Consider the following 13,279-nt stretch of genomic DNA (forward strand, 5'->3'; position numbering starts at 1 on the left):
CCTCCATTGCCGCCCTCCCCCCCACAGTCTAGTTCACTGGGGGTTCAGTCTTAGCAGGACCCAGGGCTTCCCCTTCCACTGGTGCTCTTACTAGGATATTCATTGCTACCTATGAGGTCAGAGTCCAGGGTCAGTCCATGTATAGTCTTTAGGTAGTGGCTTAGTCCCTGGAAGCTCTGTTTGCTTGACATTGTTGTACATATGGGGTCTCGAGCCCCTTCAAGCTCTTCCAGTTCTTTCTCTGATTCCTTCAACGGGGGTCCTATTCTCAGTTCAGTGGTTTGCTACTGGCATACGCCTCTGTATTTGCTGTATTCTGGCTGTGTCTCTCAGGAGCGATCTACATCCGGCTCCTGTCTGCCTGCACTTCTTTGCTTCATCCATCTTGTCTAATTGGGTGGCTGTATATGTATGGGCCACATGTGGGGCAGGCTCTGAATGGGTGTTCCTTCAGTCTCTGTTTTAATCTTTGCCTCTCTCTTCCCTGCCAAGGGTATTCTTGTTCCCCATTTAAAGAAGGAGTGAAGCATTCACATTTTGATCATCCGTCTTGAGTTTCATTTGTTATAGGGATCTAGGATAATTCAAGCATTTGGGCTAATAGCCACTAATCAATGAGTGCATACCATGTATGTCTTTCTGTGATTGGGTTAGCTCACTCAGGATAATATTTTCCAGTTCCAACCATTTCCCTATGAATTTCATAAACTCGTTGTTTTTGATAGCTGAGTAATATTCCATTGTGTAGATGTACCACATTTTCTGTATCCATTCCTCTGTTGAAGGGTATCTGGGTTCTTTCCAGCTTCTGGCTATTATAAATAAGGCTGCGATGAACATAGTGGAGCACGTGTCTTTTTTATACGTTGGGGCATCTTTTGGGTATATGCCCAAGAGAGGTATAGCTGGATCCTCAGGCAGTTCAATGTCCAATTTTCTGAGGATCCTCCAGACTGATTTCCAGAATGGTTGTACCAGTCTGCAATCCCACCAACAATGGAGGAGTGTTCCTCTTTCTCCACATCCTCGCCAGCATCTGCTGTCCCCTGAGTTTTTGATCTTAGCCATTCTCACTGGTGTGAGGTGAAATCTCAGGGTTGTTTTGATTTGCATTTCCCTGATGACTAAAGATGTTGAACATTTCTTTAGGTGTTTCTCAGCCATTCGGCATTCCTCAGCTGTGAATTCTTTGTTTAGCTCTGAACCCCATTTTTTAATAGGGTTATTTGTTTCCCTGCGGTCTAACTTCTTGAGTTCTTTGTATATTTTGGATATAAGGCCTCTATCTGTTGTAGGATTGGTAAAGATCTTTACCCAATCTGTTGGTTGCCGTTTTGTCCTAACCACAGTGTCCTTTGCCTTACAGAAGCTTTGCAGTTTTATGAGATCCCATTTGTCGATTCTTGATCTTGGGCGTAAGCCATTGGTGTTTTGTTTGGGAAATTTTTCCAGTGCCCATGTGTTCCAGATGCTTCCCTAGTTTTTCTTCTATTAGTTTGAGTGTATCTGGTTTGATGTGGAGGTCCTTGATCCACTTGGACTTAAGCTTTGTACAGGGTGATAAGCATGGATCAATCTGCATTCTTCTACATGTTGACCTCCCGTTGAACCAGCACCATTTGCTGAAAATGCTATCTTTTTTCCATTGGATGGTTTTGGCTCCTTTGTCAAAAATCAAGTGACCATAGGTGGGTGGGTTCATTTCTGGGTCTTCAATTCTATTCCATTGGTCTATCTGTCTGTCTCTGTACCAATACCATGCAGTTTTTATCACTATTGCTCTGTAATACTGCTTGAGTTCAGGGATAGTGATTCCCCCTGAAGTCCTTTTATTGTTGAGGATAGCTTTAGTTATCCTGGGTTTTTGTTATTCAGATGAATTTGCAAATTGTTCTGTCTAACTCTTTGAAGAATTGGATTGGTATTTTGATGGGGATTGCATTGAATCTGTAGATTGCTTTTTTGGTAAAATGGCCATTTTTACTATATTAATCCTGCCAATCCATGAGCATGGGAGATCTTTCCATCTTCTGAGGTCTTCTTCAATTTCTTTCTTCAGAGTCTTGAAGTTCTTGTTGTACAGATCTTTTACTTGCTTGGTTAAAGTCACACCGAGGTACTTTATATTATTTGGGTCTATTATGAAGGGTGTCGTTTCCCTAATTTCTTTCTCAGCTTGTTTCTCTTTTGTGTAGAGGAAGGCAACTGATTTATTTGAGTTAATTTTATACCCAGCCACTTTGCTGAAGTTGTTTATCAACTTTAGTAGTTCTCTGGTGGAACTTTTGGGATCACTTAAATATACTATCATATCATCTGCAAATAGTGATATTTTGACTTCTTCTTTTCCGATCTGTATCCCCTTGACCTCCTTTTGTTGTCTGATTGCTCTGGCTAGAACTTCAAGAACTATATTGAATAAGTAGGGAGAGAGTGGGCAGCCTTGTCTAGTCCCTGATTTTAGTGGGATTGCTTCAAGTTTCTCTCCATTTAGTTTAATGTTAGCAACTGGTTTTGCTGTAGATGGCTTTTACTATGTTTAGGTATGGGCCTTGAATTCCTATTCTTTCCAGGACTTTTATCATGAAGGGTTGTTGAATTTTGTCAAATGCTTTCTCAGCATCTAATGAAATGATCATGTGGTTTTGTTCTTTCAGTTTGTTTATATAATGGATCACGTTGATGGTTTTCCGTATATTAAACCATCCCTGCATGCCTGGAATGAAGCCTACTTGATCATGGTGGATGATTGTTTTGATGTGCTCTTGGATTCGGTTTGCCAGAATTTTATTGAGTATTTTTGTGTCATATTCATAAGGGAAATTGGTCTGAGGTTCTCTTTCTTTGTTGTGTCTTTGTGTGGTTTAGGTATAAGAGTAATTGTGGCTTCATAGAAGGTATTTGGTAGTGATCCATCTGTTTCAATTTTGTGGAATAGTTTGGATAATATTGGTATGAGGTCTTCTATGAAGGTTTGATAGAATTCTGCACTAAACCTGTCTGGCCCTGGGCTCTTTTTGGTTGGGTGACCTTTAATGACTGCTTCTATTTCCTTAGGAGTTATGGGGTTGTTTAACTGGAACAAACACATTTCTAAGTGTGCCCATTATACTTCTTCAATTCAAATATATTAAAATGTTACATTATTTTTCAGTCAAAAGCCACAAAGTCTCATTTGGTAACATTGGCCATTTGCTATTTATTTACAGAATTGACATTGCCATTCCCTAGATCAGGAAGATTATTTATTTAGAACTTTGTATTTCCTAAACTTTATTTCTTGACAAGTTAATATTTTGCAAAGAAAGAGGGCTCACTCTACCATACAGATAAAGATTATTTACTTAAGAATAAGGGCGGTAATGGGGGGAGGGTGGGGAGGGGAACACCAATAGAGAAGGGTAGGGGGAGGGGTTAGCAGAATGTTGGCCTGGAAACCGGGAAACGGAATAACCATTAAAATGTAAAAAAGAAATACCCAAGATAATAAAGATGAAAATAAAGATTAAAAAAGAATAGAGTCTATTAATTTAACATTGTAATAAATTTCACCAAATAACCCAATACTATCTGTAAACTTTAAATTGCAAATAATTTATTGTGATTTTATTTACTATCAGATATTTTAATGTATTTGAAAGAAGAACACTATTCTTCAATATATTTTATAAAGATCATACTTTATTGAGAACTCTCTAAAATGTTTCCTTCTGAAATAAATTTGAAATCCATTTTCACAAACATGAAACAGTTGCTTCACATCAACCACCATTGCAGCCAGAGCAATGGAGTGAGGAGGTGGTTCCTAGTGGATGTATTCTTTAGGACAAAGAAAAGGAATCTTAGACACAGCATCTCACTGTGTATTTTGAAATGATGCAAAATGTGAAACTGGTGTTAAAACACTGTCTAATGAATATGGAACGTTTTCAAAAGTTAAAAGTCCAAGTGAATTTTGGAACTCACTGCAGACTGCTTGAAGCATAGATAAATAATTAGCCTCACTTAGATTTTTCATTTTGTTTAGCCTTGGGGTATGTGTGCATGCATTTTACATGTCAGGTTGTATACCTATTTATAAAAACTTTTAAAACTTTAGGATGATTGTTTTAGAATGAATTTAAGGTTCTGACTGTCTTTTATTTTTAAAAGAAATTGCAAATAAAATACTTTAAAATAGACTTTAGCCTAACATTTTTATCCTAGGTAAAAAATACATTTTGTGCCTCAGAGATATTATGTATTCAATAATAGTAAAGTTTTAGATACATTCTGTCATACCATTTCAACCAACACATTTCTAAGTGTGCCTATCATACTTTTTCAATTGAAATATATTAAAATGTTACATTATTTTTGTAGTCCAAAGCCATATCCTCTCATTTGGTAACGTTAGCCATTTGCTATTTACTTACAGCATTGATATTGGTATTCAGAGAAACAAGTATATCCATAAAACTGAGAAAGTTATTATCATGATCTAAGAGCTCATATGCAGCTTGCCACGAGAGCATGTGACAACATTTTCAAATTCCCAGTTACCTAAAACTCAGTTATCTTTCATGAGAAAAACCCTGTGTCTAAACCTGAGCATTTTTATTTAGTCTGCGTTAAATTTTACTGAGCCTCATTCTTTCTGTGAAAACAAATACTCTGAGCTCTTTAATACCCATCCCTATATCTTTGTATTATATTGATATAGAAATATAAAATTTTTACCAGCATGCATTTATGATGAATATTTTTTTGCCTATGAAATCTTAACAACATGGATGTACAAACATTACTTACACAAGGAAAATACTGTTCGACAGTCTAAGCAGAAAATCTCCCAAGACACCATGTCTTGATAGTTAGCTAAAAGAAGTCCATAAGGGAGAATCAGTCTTTTCCAGGAGTGAGGCTCTTGATTAATCAATACTAAGTGTTCAAGCATGAACACACACACACACACACACACACACACACACACACACACACATATGCGAAACAAAATAGAATTAGCATGTGGTATTGACACACACATAAACACAAGTGACTTTGCATACATAATCATGCACATTGATAATAATTTAAAGATAAGAGAGAATAATATCATGAGAGTAATAGGGAGTTAGGGAAGGAGATGAGAGAAAATGTGGGCTGGAAACTGAGTATATATAGTATTTATAAACTTCTCAAAAAAAAAAAACCAAATATTTTGTCTTTAAAGAATTGTTTGATAACTCATTTCATCTTCATTGGTATGAAGACTATATTTATTTACATAGGAAAAATATCTTATGTCAAACAGGTCCCTAAGTTTTTTCTATAAGCTATAGTGACATTGAGAACTTTTTCCTTTGGATCTATGTCTGGGGTGTCTATTTTCAGCTCTTATAGTGACAGTAGGATCTGTAGATGGAGCAGCATAAGTCAATTATTCTGATTTTGTTATTTTGTCTTTTCAACATTTTCTATACTATTCAATAGTATTTATTTAATTTATAATAAACTGTTTACGAATTTTCTCTATAATATGCAGTAACATAAGAAACAATGGTCTTCATGTCTATTTTAAAATCTAAATATGAAAGTACTATTATGGGGCCACCCACCCATCTCAAAAATATAAATCCTGAATTGCTCCTGTCAAAAGGAAATTCAGGGACAAAGAGTGGAGCAGAATCTAAAGAAAAAGCCATCCACAGATTACCCCACCTAGGGATCCATCCCATCAGCAGACACCAAACCCAGATGCTATTGTTGATGCCAAGAAGCACTTGCTGACAGAAACCTGGTATAGCTGTACCCTGAGAAGCTGTGCCAGAGCCTGACCAGTAGAGATGTGAATGCATGCAACCAGACATGAGACTAAATGCAGGGACTCCAGTAGAGGAGTTAGAGGAAGAGCTGAGGAGCTGAAGTGGTTAGCAACTTCATAGGACAAACAACAATATCAACCAGTCAGACCCCCCAAATCGCCCTGGGTCTAAACCAGCAATTAAAGAGTATACATGAGGGTTGGGGATTTAGCTCAGTGGTAGAGCGCTTGCCTAGGAAGCGTAAGGCCCTGGGTTCGGTCCCCAGCTCCGAAAAAAAAAAAAAAAAAAAAAAAAAAAAAAAAGAGTATACATGAAGGGACCAATGGCTCTAGCTGTATATGCAGTAGAGGATTACCTTATCTGGCATCAATGGAAGGGGAGCACCTTGGTCCTATCGAGGACCAATGACCCAGATTAGTGGAATGCTAGGGTGCTGAGGCTGGAGTAGGTAGATGCATGGGAGAGCACATTCAGAGAAGCAGGGGGAGGGGATAGGGGGTTTTAATTGGAAAGGGCAATAACATTTGAAATGCAAATAAATAAAATAACCAATGAAATAAAAATATTATTATAAATATATATCAATATATTCAATTATTTTTAAATGAAAATATTTTAGTAAAATTTAGAAATAAATAATTTTATGCTTGAACTCTTTTTTTTTAAGTTTTGTCAGTAATACACTATAATGCAAACATCAAAATACATGTAAAAATAGTGTGTGTAACAGTATGTATTCATGGTTATTTGTGGATAAACATAAGACAAAAAATGTTTGGATTTAAAAGGAAAGGAAAATCATCATACCGTAAAATTGCTATAAATCTATTTTGTATCGTAACAAACATAAAGAAATTGCTTAGTATTGGATTCTATTATCCCAATTCCAATAAGTAAATTAAGATGAATATAATTTGACTTTTATTTCACATATATTTCTTCTGACTTCATATTTAACTTGAGTGTTACAAATATGGCAGACAATGTGTACAGCAAAAAAATAAATAAAAATTCTTAAATTTTTGCTATATTTGTCTGCTTAAATATTTCTGTAAGTTAATGAGCGCCATATGTTCTCCAGGTTGACAAATCACTTATAGTGTTGATAATGGGCTTCAAAAATACACATACAATATTGTCCTGGGCAAACTAATAGGAAATGAACATCAGTTTAATGATCATTTTAGTGGTAATTACTATTAAACTTTTTGGAGCTGAATTCATCTCAAGGGTAATGTTTTGTATTTTTTAACTAACATCCTTAAAGTGTTGAAAAGTCCAGTTTTTATGATGTCATCTTTAAAACAACAACAACAACAACAACAACAACAACATCAACAAAATGTTGTTACTCTTTCTGTCTTAGGAAGAACAAAATGTGTTAAAATACCGCTGTTTGCATCTATTTCTACTCCATGGTGTTCAAAGACTCACATTCATACACACTGCTAAACAGTTTTGTCGTATGATTTGGAATATGGAGCCTATGTGTTTGTTCTGAAGGGATAAATTGTCATGGGCCAGGATGCAGAATTTCCATCCTCAGCTTTAGCTGCGTATCGCAGTGGCAGTGGAGGTCAGTGCGTTTGAGCAAACACTGGTTTCCATTCTGAGATGAAGAGCCTGTCAGAGAACCAACAACGAATCATCTGCCATGGTGACTGATGGCTTTGCCTCATTCAAATCCATCACTGTGACCAAGTCAGATCTACTATTTACCCAGTGGATAGATAAACTAGAGCTAATATATAGTTTCTAAGCAAATAGATCATTAATTTTGTTAAAGTGTGGGGGTAGGAGGAGAGCCTAAATCTTCTTGCCAGCAGCGTTCCTCCTTCCCCTCAGAGAAAGGATAAGCAAGCAGAGGTTTACTAGGCGATCATACTTGTGCAAGCAACAAATCTCCTGTCAGATTTTTATTTCAGTCTGCTCTTTGGAATTGTCACTTACTGTTAAATCTTTCACAGGATTTATTAACATGTTAATTAAAATGGCTGAAGAAGATAAGAATTGATGGACTGAGGAGGCAGAAGATTGCTTTTTTTTTTACATTCCTTCCTACAGTGAAAATGATGTCTTTATCAGACTTTATGTTCTTGCTTTACATGAGCTGAAATTTTTAACTTACAGACACCGAGTTAATTGCATTTTATTATTACTCAGTTTCTAATTAATTGAAAAGCATGCCATGAAATGACTTCTTAATGGCTTACAAATTCAACATTGGTCACCAATCAGCATTAAAAAAAAAGATGGCTTTAATGTGTATTGTCATTGGATAAGTTGAAACATAATAAACAAAAATGTCAAGGCCACCTTTTTAGTTCAATCAAATAAAATTAAATAGAATGGAAAAGGAGAGCTGTGTTTTCAAATGTAACTTAGACTACATTACCAACTGTCAAATTTGGGTCACAAATGATTTGTTGTAAATACAGAAAAAAGATCTTAAGAGAACTAATATATTTAAATGGCCAGGAAAATAGAAGTAATGGTGCTTTATGTGAAAATAGCAAATTTAAAAATCATTTGGGTCACACATATGCAGTTAATATTTATAATTTATCATATTTTAAATTAATATGTGCTCAAAGTAATTGATAGGAAATGTCTCATGCTAAGCTGATATTAGAAAAAAATGATTTTGCTCAAAATCCTTTAAAGAGTTCAGAATATATCTTAGTGCAGAGTACTTGCACTTATAGAAGTGTAAGACCTACATGTCAAAAATTAAAGAGAGACATTTATACAAATAATATAATATATAGAATACTGACATGTTTAAGTAAAACTAAAAATTTATACCGAACAATAAGGAATTCTGTCATTAATAAATTTTTACAAATAAAGTTCTAGCTCTTGCCTTTTGTACACAATAGGTTCAAATTTTTATCTAGCTCCATTCTTAAGCATATTATAACTAAAAGATCCATTGAATCTTAGACATTCATGACATCACATTTTGTATTATCTGAATTGTTATTATGCAGAATTAAAGGAAACACTCATTTCAATTGTATGAAGAGAGATGTGGATAAGAAAAATAACTTAAAAGCAACCATCCACACTAATGAATCGCTATCTTGTAGCAAAGGTAGGGAACTTGGCTTTCTATTACCAACTTTGTGGATTTCCTATTTGTAGAGCATAGACATAAGTCCAAATATTTTACACTAATACCTTCCAGGCTTGTTCAAAAGTATTTGAGTTTCAATGTCTAAATAATGCTGCATGCTTAAGTATTTCTTTTTAAATAAAGCTTTTTCCTGAGTGCATACACTCAATCTGGGTGGCCATATGTAGTAGTTCCTCTGAGTTTCAAATTGGTGTTTTGTCGTGAGAATATGCACTAATTTCTCTTTTATGAATTTGTACCCTCAGAATTCCATATGTTTCTATTTTAGAGAATATAATATTCTAGGATGAAAAAAGACCATTGCAGACCAACCAAATTTGTTTTTGCAACTTACCATAACTGGCTGTAATTGTGCTATGACACATTAAGACATTCAGGTAAGTGACTGAAACAGTGGCTGTAATATTTTGTGTGTATTGAATGATCAGTCAGCATACTGAAAACACAGCTTCTTTCTTCATGTTTATAGAGTGTATATATTTATTTGTATAAAGAAACCCTTTCAGGCATCCATAAGATATTCTAAGTTCTGTATTTCCAACCAGATCTCAGGATGAATGCTCACATTTCACAGAAGTTTTTTTCTCAGCAACACAGAGCTGTGACTTTCATGTACCTCGTGGATGTGCGTTAACTCGACATGGTACTGGTTTCGATAATGAACCAGAAACATGCATTCACACTTCTCAGGGGATAACTGTGAAGGTAACATATTGTGGCAAGGCTACTGTGGCTTCAAAATGTCCCATTATAGTGGATGGATGCCATCTCCTGTCAATCTGGCTCCCACCAGTAATGCTCTTCTGTAGTCCGTTTCTCATTTATTTAATAGCCCCTGGGACCTATTTTTTAAATGTCTCTGACAAAAGACTCTAGCTCCAGGCAGAAGGAAACTTAATGGGACTGGCTGGAAAATAAGTTTTCCTCAGGAGAAAATCTATTGGGTGCACTCAGGGGTCTTTCTGAGCACTTACTATTTTCACTTTCCTGTGAGCCAGTCTTCCAGCACTCTCTCTCTCTCTGAATATTTAATTTAATTCAGATTTGTCTGCCTTATTGTATAAACACTATCACAAGAGCCTCTGATTCTCTCATACTCATATTTGGTCTTCCAGCATGCCGCACAGTTGGTATTCAACGGGAGTCCATGCAGATTTGAAGCAGTATGACAATGCGTATGACTGAATGAACCTGCTCACCTCAGTATTACTGCTCAAAACAGAAAGGGACGGAAATGAACTTGAATGGAAAAGTGGGATGACTGTTGAACTAGAGTCATCTTTACTCCGGAGAGCCTTAACAAAGGCTGTTAACATTTATCCCTGTCCAATAAAATTATCTTTTCCAAATGATTATTTTAGAAGCTTATTGGCAGGTGTATTGCTTCTAGCTTACTGATCCTGCAGGGAGACCCACTATCCCACAGCTGGCTTTGCGACTTGTACCATAGATTGAATTGCTTGGTTAGAGGGGAAATCAATTGCTATTTTTTTTACGAAACTTCACAAAATGCTTGCAATCTACAATCTAATCAAAATCTAAAAGCCCCTTGTAGATTAGTTTTATTGGCTGTTTTTATATTGCAGAACTGATGACATTTCTCACAGAAACTCCACTGCTTCCATTCTTCCAACTGTAATGTTGCTTCTGTACTTACCAAGAGGAAATGAAATTTTGGGATGCTATTTCTGCTCTTCTTGCTTATTTTCTTAATGAAAAATTTAAAAGTTCAATAGGCACCGTTCTATTTTTCTATTTTCATTTCTTTGGCCACTTATTGCAGATATCCAGGACAGTGGCCAGGAATAGCATATTGCCAATGACGAAAATAACTGCTCACCACTTGTCACATAAAAGAGCATTGACTATTCATTCAATGAATACTTTTACTAAATACTTAGTAGCAGTAACAAAATAGATTATGAGAGTTTAATGGGAGAAAACTATTAATCATAGACTTCCATAAAGAGAAAGATTTAACCAGGTAAGGTGTTTTAACCTCAAACATATGCGTGTATATGGAAATTATTTACTTATGATAGCATACAATGCCATATATGTGCTAAATACATAAATACCAGAATTGTGTGTCATGTACATTTTCTAAATAAATTTAATAATTCTAACTCATATAGCAGAAACTACCACCTAATTTTCCTACACCGAGTGAATGCATGTGATTGGCAAATTACCTATGATTTTTCCTCTAGGATCTTTACTGTTTTTATTACTGCAAGTATTACTATTCCTACTCCATGGAGTTTTAGGAACAGAGTGTATTCCTAGTGTGTTAGTGGAAATGTGTGTCTTGGCATATCTTTAAGGACACTTAAAGTAACTTGTTTTTAAGACTAGGTGGTATTTCAAGTAATGAGAGAATCATTACCAAGCTCGGTTTTTATTTTAAATGAGCAGAATCGGAACTTTATTATCCAGCATTTCAACAGCAATACTTCCTATTAAACTGAATTAGAAATGACTGAAGGAAGTGCAGCCATTGTGTGTGTGTGTGTGTGTGTGTGTGTGTGTGTGTGTGTGTGTGTGTGTGTAATATATATATTAAAAGCCACACCCTCCCCAGCAGTCACAAATTTCAAAGCAAACCTTATGAGTGTACTTACAGCTGAGATGGTTTAAATACTTGCTTGGAAGCCTTGTGATAAAACACCGGAGTGTGACTTTCTGTTGGTGACCAGTAGAACTGACAAGTGGGCAGGATGGGAGACAATGAACAAAGACTTCGAAGGAAAGGTAGTTGTTAGAGGTCTCTTTGTAAGCCCAGATTCAGTTTAGGACTTGTTTTCTTATTATTTCTAAACTAATTATTTTTTATTTCTGTTTTTTCTAGACAAGGCTTGCAAACAAAAAGTACTTTGTTGTCCTGAAGCTGCGTTAAAATATTAAATTAGAATGGAGAAGGACATTACTAAATGTCAGCTTAGTTAAGGCAGGTAGATTTTGTTTTGAGTGTCTTTTGAGTAGTTGTGTAGCTTTATTCCCAGTAATCCATGATATAAAAGGGAGGGTTTGTTTGTACCCATATTCAAAGCCATTTTACCATTGCTCTCAGACAACAGTACACCATACCAAAAGTACAAGTTTTCCCTTTATCTCAAAAACAGACATATAAACATTGAAACATGTACTCATTTTCTATAACTGAAAATTTTGAATTATAGAGAACTTAAATATTTCCAAAGTCAAATAAGCACAATGACTTTATCAACTAAGTCTTCTGCTGCTGAAATCTGTTTCTTTACCAACTAAAGTACTTGTGCATGCATCCATTCCGCTAGCTTATTTATTAGTGCACACCTGGTCTGGCGCATGAGATGCAGGAGTAGCGTGCCTGTGGGCAAAGGAGGCCCAGGAACGTTCATTGAGATTGAATGAGTTGCCTTTCCAATAAACACTTTTATCTTCATATGATTTTTTAAACTAGAATTCTAACCCCAAGGTTTATGTCTGGAACCAAAAATAAAGCCTCTGTTGACTGTAATAAAAATAAGTGGGGATTGTTTGGCTGTTTTTGATTCTAAATTCCATGGTGGTTGTATACTCTGCACATCAATGAACAGCATTTTGTTTTTGGAAATGCATCCATAACTGCAGAGTAGAATACACTATAATAATGTAAAAGACATAGTTCTCTTTTTAAATGAAGCCGTTCAGTCCAAAAGACTTCTTAGAAGTCGAAGACTGTACCTTTGGAGCACTGCACAACTCAAGTGTATTTTTTTTCAACTAATTAATACATTTATATAATACTGTGTTTTAGGGAAACATATGTCTGGGATACAAATTCTCTAATATATATTATTAATCAACATTGTATGTTTCAAATGTTGTATATCATATTGCATTTAATGACTAAGGAAAAAGTCATAATCATTTAAGCAAATGCTATATCTGTGACGTTAGGCATTAAATGAATATCGTGAATGGCTCAGCTAATTATCCCAATACTAAAGTACTATATCCAACATTGTCATTGTCATTCCCTATAACTTCTCACATTTTGAAATCACATCAAAATGGCATTCTCTATTCATAAATATGGTGATTTATTTCATGTGTGTCAAAGTCATGCTTTGCTTCTGGTTTTTACTTGCCATGTGAGTGTAAGTAAGTGTGTACCTCATTTATCACAATTTGGGTGACTACAATTTGCATTCTAGCAATGGAACAAAACCATTCCACTCTTCTTTTTTTCATTTTTTGATTCCCAACCAATGTAAGGTGAGCAGAGATTCTGTGACATACAGAGTTCGAATGTGATATACTGCCCTGCTATAGTCCTTGTACAATGTCATCATGAACTGGCATCTTTAAAATTAAA

This window comes from Rattus rattus, chromosome 1 (assembly GCF_011064425.1).
Source record: "Rattus rattus isolate New Zealand chromosome 1, Rrattus_CSIRO_v1, whole genome shotgun sequence".
NCBI classification, from domain to species: domain Eukaryota; kingdom Metazoa; phylum Chordata; class Mammalia; order Rodentia; family Muridae; genus Rattus; species Rattus rattus.